The sequence below is a fragment of the Mytilus trossulus genome, chromosome 13, assembly GCF_036588685.1.
Source record: "Mytilus trossulus isolate FHL-02 chromosome 13, PNRI_Mtr1.1.1.hap1, whole genome shotgun sequence".
Taxonomy (NCBI): domain Eukaryota; kingdom Metazoa; phylum Mollusca; class Bivalvia; order Mytilida; family Mytilidae; genus Mytilus; species Mytilus trossulus.
In genome coordinates this window covers 63,139,430-63,146,929 of record NC_086385.1, presented here as the reverse complement: position 1 = coordinate 63,146,929, position 7,500 = coordinate 63,139,430, and positions in this window count along the sequence as shown.

Below are 7,500 nucleotides of genomic sequence, written 5' to 3'. Positions count from 1 at the left end.
GACGTTGATAGCGGGGCTACCGCATGCGATGGGGGAAAAAAAAAAAAAAAAAAAATTTTTTTCATCGGGCTTACCCGCGGCTGAGAAGGTACGTGGTCGACGTTGATAGCGGGGCTACCGCATGCGATGGGATGGGAAATTTTTTTTTTTTTTTTTTTTTTTTTTTTTTTCATCGGGCTTACCCGCGGCTGAGAAGGTACGTGGTCGACCCGATAGCGAGCTACCGCGGGTAAAGGGACGTGGACGGCCGTGCTAGCGGGCTACCGCGGGTATCGGTGTACGTGGTCGACCCGATAGCGGGCTACCGCGGGTAAAGGGACGTGGACGGCCTGGCTAGCGGGCTACCGCGGGTGTCGGTGTACGTGGTCGACCCGATAGCGGGCTACCGCTGGTAAAGGGACGTGGACGGCCTGGCTAGCGGGCTACCGCGGGTGTCAGTGTACGTGGTCGACCCGATACTGGGCTACCGCTGGTAAAGGGACGTGGACGGCCGTGCTAGCGGGCTACCGCGGGTATCGGTGTACGTGGTCGACCCGATAGCGGGCTACCGCGGGTAAAGGGACGTGGACGGCCTGGCTAGCGGGCTACCGCGGGTGTCGGTGTACGTGGTCGACCCGATAGCGGGCTACCGCTGGTAAAGGGACGTGGACGGCCTGGCTAGCGGGCTACCGCGGGTGTCAGTGTACGTGGTCGACCCGATAGCGAGCTACCGCGGGTAAAGGGACGTGGACGGCCGTGCTAGCGGGCTACCGCGGGTATCGGTGTACGTGGTCGACCCGATAGCGGGCTACCGCGGGTAAAGGGACGTGGACGGCCTGGCTAGCGGGCTACCGCGGGTGTCGGTGTACGTGGTCGACCCGATAGCGGGCTACCGCTGGTAAAGGGACGTGGACGGCCTGGCTAGCGGGCTACCGCGGGTGTCAGTGTACGTGGTCGACCCGATACTGGGCTACCGCTGGTAAAGGGACGTGGACGGCCGTGCTAGCGGGCTACCGCGGGTATCGGTGTACGTGGTCGACCCGATAGCGGGCTACCGCGGGTAAAGGGACGTGGACGGCCTGGCTAGCGGGCTACCGCGGGTGTCGGTGTACGTGGTCGACCCGATAGCGGGCTACCGCTGGTAAAGGGACGTGGACGGCCTGGCTAGCGGGCTACCGCGGGTGTCAGTGTACGTGGTCGACCCGATAGCGAGCTACCGCGGGTAAAGGGACGTGGACGGCCGTGCTAGCGGGCTACCGCGGGTATCGGTGTACGTGGTCGACCCGATAGCGGGCTACCGCGGGTAAAGGGACGTGGACGGCCTGGCTAGCGGGCTACCGCGGGTGTCGGTGTACGTGGTCGACCCGATAGCGGGCTACCGCTGGTAAAGGGACGTGGACGGCCTGGCTAGCGGGCTACCGCGGGTGTCAGTGTACGTGGTCGACCCGATACTGGGCTACCGCTGGTAAAGGGACGTGGACGGCCGTGCTAGCGGGCTACCGCGGGTATCGGTGTACGTGGTCGACCCGATAGCGGGCTACCGCGGGTAAAGGGACGTGGACGGCCTGGCTAGCGGGCTACCGCGCGGTGTCAGTGTACGTGGTCGACCCGATAGCGGGCTACCGCTGGTAAAGGGACGTGAACGGCCTGGCTAGCGGGCTACCGCGGGTGTCAGTGTACGTGGTCGTCCCCAACCCGCGGTCGGTTAAGGCATGGAAAACAAAAATTAACAAGTCCCGCTTACGTCCTGACATTCGCGAAACCAGGTTAACGTATCGAGGAATACCATGCTTATGTCCATATGGTCCTGACATTCGCGAAACCAGGTTAACGTATCGAGGAATACCATGCTTATGTCCATATGGTCCTGACATTCGCGAAACCAGGTTAACGTATCGAGGAATACCATGCTTATGTCCATATGGTCCTGACACTCGCGAAACCAGGCTAACGTATCGAGGAATACCATGCTTATGTCCATATGGACCTGACATTCGCGAACGAAACCAGGCTAACGTATCGAGGACTAAGGACAGCTCGGGTCCTGACACGGACTGGTTAGGGTTAGGGTTAGGGTTAGGGTTAGGGTTAGGGTTAGGGTTAGGGTTAGGGTTAGGGTTAGGGTTAGGGTTAGGGTTAGGGTTAGGGTTAGGGTTAGGGTTAGGGTTAGGGTTAGGGTTAGGGTTAGGGTTAGGGTTAGGGTTAGGGTTAGGGTTAGGGTTAGGGTTAGGGTTAGGGTTAGGGTTAGGGTTAGGGTTAGGGTTAGGGTTAGGGTTAGGGTTAGGGTTAGGGTTTTAGTTAGGGTTAGGGTTAGGGTTAGGGTTAGGGTTAGGGTTAGGGTTAGGGTTAGGGTTAGGGTTAGGGTTAGGGACGTGCATCGTCAAGAGGCGGCTTAGGGTTAGGGTGTACGATGCCTGCCTTTGTTACGTTACGTTACATGAAATGTGATCGTTTCATCGAGAGACCTGCTGTACTATTCTAACGTGCGGCTTCCCGATGAAAATTTCACCCTCGTAAAAAAGTTTTACCGAGGGTATAGTTTGAAGGCTTCGATGGTCGAGAGACCCGCGGTAGCCTGCCTGCGTCTAACGTGCGGCTTACCGATGAAAATTTCACCCTTGTAAAATTTTTTTTACCGAGGGTATAGTTTGACGGCCTCGATGGTCGAGAGACCCGCGGTAGCCTGCCTGCGTCTAACGTGCGGCTTACCGATGAACATTTCAGCCTTGTAAATTTTTTTTACCGAGGTGTGTAGTTAGACGGCCTCGATGGTCGAGAGACCCGCAGTAGCTTGCCTGCGTCTAACGTGCGGCTTCCCGATGAAAATTTCACCCTTGTAAAAAAATTTTTACCGAGGGTATAGTTTGACGGCCTCGATGGTCGAGAGACCCGCGGTAGCCTGCCTGCGTCTAACGTGCGGCTTCCCGATGAAAATTTCACCCTTGTAAAATTTTTTTACCGTGGGTATAGTTAGACGGCCTCGATGGTCGAGAGACCCGCGGTAGCCTGTCCGCGTCTAACGTGCGGCTTACCGATGAACATTTCACCCTTGTAAATTTTTTTTACCGAGGGTATAGTTTGACGGCCTCGATGGTCGAGAGACCCGCGGTAGCCTGTCCGCATCTAACGTGCGGCTTCCCGATGAACATTTCAGCCTTGTAAAATTTTTTTTTACCGAGGGTACAGTTAGACGGCTTCGATGGTCGAGAGACCCGCGGTAGCCTGCCTCGTCTAACGTGCGGCTTCCCGATGAACATTTCAGCCTTGTAAATTTTTTTTACCGAGGGTATAGTCAGACGGCCTCGATGGTCGAGAGACCCGCAGAAGCCTGCCTGCGTCTAACGTACGGCTTCCCGATGAACATTTCAGCCTTGTAAAAATTTTTTACCGAGGGTGTAGTTAGACGGCCTCGATGGTCGAGAGACCCGCAGTAGCTTGCCTGCGTCTAACGTGCGCCTCCCGATGAAGATTTCACCCTCGTAAAAAAGTTTTACCGAGGGTATAGTTTGAAGGCTTCGATGGTCGAGAGACCCGCGGTAGCCTGCCTGCGTCTAACGTGCGGCTTACCGATGAAAATTTCACCCTTGTAAAATTTTTTTTACCGAGGGTATAGTTTGACGGCCTCGATGGTCGAGAGACCCGCGGTAGCCTGCCTGCGTCTAACGTGCGGCTTACCGATGAACATTTCAGCCTTGTAAATTTTTTTTTACCGAGGGTATAGTCAGACGGCCTCGATGGTCGAGAGACCCGCAGTAGCTTGCCTGCGTCTAACGTACGGCTTCCCGATGAAAATTTCACCCTCGTAAATTTTTTTTTACCGAGGGTATAGTTTGAAGGCCTCGATGGTCGAGAGACCCGCGGTAGCCTGCCTCGTCTAACGTGCGGCTTCCCGATGAACATTTCAGCCTTGTGAATTTTTTTTACCGAGGGTACAGTTAGACGGCTTCGATGGTCGAGAGACCCGCGGTAGCCTGCTAACGTGCGGCTTCCCGATGAAAATTTCAGCCTTGTAAAATTTTTTTACCGAGGGTACAGTTAGACGGCTTCGATGGTCGAGAGACCCGCGGTAGCCTGCCTGCGTCTAACGTGCGGCTTCCCGATGAACATTTCAGCCTTGTAAATTTTTTTTACCGAGGGTATAGTTAGACGGCCTCGATGGTCGAGAGACCCGCGGTAGCCTGCCTGCGTCTAACGTGCGCCTTCCCGATGAACATTTCACCCTTGTAAAAATTTTTTACCGAGGGTATAGTTTGAAGGCCTCGATGGTCGAGAGACCCGCGGTAGCCTGTCCGCATCTAACGTGCGGCTTCCCGATGAACATTTCAGCCTTGTAAAAATTTTTTACCGAGGGTACAGTTAGACGGCTTCGATGGTCGAGAGACCCGCGGTAGCCTGCCTGCGTCTAACGTGCGGCTTCCCGATGAACATTTCAGCCTTGTGAATTTTTTTTACCGAGGGTACAGTTAGACGGCTTCGATGGTCGAGAGACCCGCGGTAGCCTGCCTCGTCTAACGTGCGGCTTCCCGATGAACATTTCAGCCTTGTGAATTTTTTTTACCGAGGGTACAGTCAGACGGCTTCGATGGTCGAGAGACCCGCGGTAGCCTGCCTCGTCTAACGTGCGGCTTCCCGATGAACATTTCAGCCTTGTACATTTTTTTTTACCGAGGGTACAGTTAGACGGCTTCGATCGATGGTCGAGAGACCCGCGGTAGCCTGCCTCGTCTAACGTGCGGCTTCCCGATGAACATTTCAGCCTTGTACATTTTTTTTACCGAGGGTACAGTTAGACGGCTTCGATCGATGGTCGAGAGACCCGCGGTAGCCTGCCTCGTCTAACGTGCGGCTTCCCGATGAACATGTCAGCCTTGTAAATTTTTTTTTACCGAGGGTACAGTTAGACGGCCTCGATGGTCGAGAGATCCGCGGTAGCCTGTCCGCGTCTAACGTGCGGCTTCCCGATGAATATCTCAGCCTTGTCAATTTTTTTTACCGAGGGTACAGTTAGACGGCCTCGATGGTCGAGAGACCCGCGGTAGCTTGCCTGCGTCTAACGTACGGCTTCCCGATGGAAATTTCAGCCTTGTAAATTTTTTTTTACCGAGGGGATAGTTAGACGGCCTCGATGGTCGAGAGACCCGCGGTAGCCTGCCTCGTCTAACGTGCGGCTTCCCGATGAACATTTCAGCCTTGTACATTTTTTTTTACCGAGGGTACAGTTAGACGGCCTCGATGGTCGAGAGATCCGCGGTAGCCTGTCCGCGTCTAACGTGCGGCTTCCCGATGAACATTTCACCCTTGTAAAAAATTTTACCGAGGGTAAAGTCAGACGGCCTCGATGGTCGAGAGACCCGCGGTAGCCTGCCTCGTCTAACGTGCGGCTTCCCGATGAACATGTCAGCCTTGTAAATTTTTTTTTACCGAGGGTACAGTTAGACGGCCTCGATGGTCGAGAGATCCGCGGTAGCCTGTCCTCGTCTAACGTGCGGCTTCCCGATGAACATTTCAGCCTGGTAAAAAAAATTCTACCGAGGGTACAGTTAGACGGCCTCGATGGTCGAGAGACCCGCAGTAGCTTGCCTGCGTCTAACGTGCGGCTTCCCGATGAACATTTCAGCCTTGTAAATTTTTTTTTACCGAGGGTATATTTAGACGGCCTCGATGGTCGAGAGACCCGCGGTAGCCTGCCTCGTCTAACGTGCGGCTTCCCGATGAATATTTCAGCCTTGTCAATTTTTTTTACCGAGGGTACAGTTAGACGGCCTCGATGGTCGAGAGACCCGCGGTAGCTTGCCTGCGTCTAACGTACGGCTTCCCGATGGAAATTTCAGCCTTGTAAATTTTTTTACCGAGGGGATAGTTAGACGGCCTCGATGGTCGAGAGACCCGCGGTAGCCTGTCCGCGTCTAACGTGCGGCTTCCCGATGAACATTTCAGCCTTGTACATTTTTTTTACCGAGGGTACAGTTAGACGGCCTCGATGGTCGAGAGACCCGCGGTAGCCTGCCTCGTCTAACGTGCGGCTTCCCGATGAACATTTCAGCCTTGTAAATTTTTTTTACCGAGGGTACAGTTAGACGGCCTCGATGGTCGAGAGACCCGCGGTAGCCTGTCCGCGTCTAACGTGCGGCTTCCCGATGAACATTTCAGCCTTGTACATTTTTTTTACCGAGGGTACAGTTAGACGGCCTCGATGGTCGAGAGACCCGCGGTAGCCTGCCTCGTCTAACGTGCGGCTTCCCGATGAACATTTCAGCCTTGTAAATTTTTTTTACCGAGGGTATAGTTAGACGGCCTCGATGGTCGAGAGACCCGCGGTAGCCTGTCCGCATCTAACGTGCGGCTTCCCGATGAACATTTCACCCTTGTAAAAATTTTTTACCGAGGGTATAGTTTGAAGGCCTCGATGGTCGAGAGACCCGCGGTAGCCTGCCTCGTCTAACGTGCGGCTTCCCGATGAACATTTCAGCCTTGTAAATTTTTTTTACCGAGGGTATAGTTAGACGGCCTCGATGGTCGAGAGACCCGCGGTAGCCTGTCCGCATCTAACGTGCGGCTTACCGATGAACATTTCACCCTTGTAAAAAAATTTTACCGAGGGTATAGTTTGAAGGCCTCGATGGTCGAGAGACCCGCGGTAGCCTGTCCGCGTCTAACGTGCGACACCACGATGAAAATTTCACCCTCGTAAAAAAATTTTACCGAGGGTATACTTTGCCGGCCTGGATGATCGAGAGACCCGCGATAGCCTGTCCGCGTCTAACGTGCGACACCACGATGAAAATTTCACCCTCGTAAAAAAATTTTACCGAGGGTATAGTTTGCCGGCCTGGATGATCGAGAGACCCGCGATAGCCTGTCCGCGTCTAACGTGCGACACCACGATGAAAATTTCACCCTCGTAAAATTTTTTTACCGAGGGTATACTTTGCCGGCCTGGATGATCGAGAGACCCGCGGTAGCCTGTCCGCGTCTAACGTGCGACACCACGATGAAAATTTCACCCTCGTAAAAATTTTTTACCGAGGGTATACTTTGCCGGCCTGGATGATCGAGAGACCCGCGATAGCCTGTCCGCGTCTAACGTGCGACACCACGATGAAAATTTCACCCTCGTAAAAATTTTTTACCGAGGGTATAGTTTGCCGGCCTGGATGATCGAGAGACCCGCGGTAGCCTGTCCGCGTCTAACGTGCGACACCACGATGAAAATTTCACCCTCGTAAAATTTTTTTACCGAGGGTATACTTTGCCGGCCTGGATGATCGAGAGACCCGCGATAGCCTGTCCGCGTCTAACGTGCGACACCACGATGAAAATTTCACCCTCGTAAAAAAATTTTACCGAGGGTATAGTTTGCCGGCCTGGATGATCGAGAGACCCGCGGTAGCCTGTCCGCGTCTAACGTGCGACACCACGATGAAAATTTCACCCTCGTAAAATTTTTTTACCGAGGGTATACTTTGCCGGCCTGGATGATCGAGAGACCCGCGGTAGCCTGTCCGCGTCTAACGTGCGACA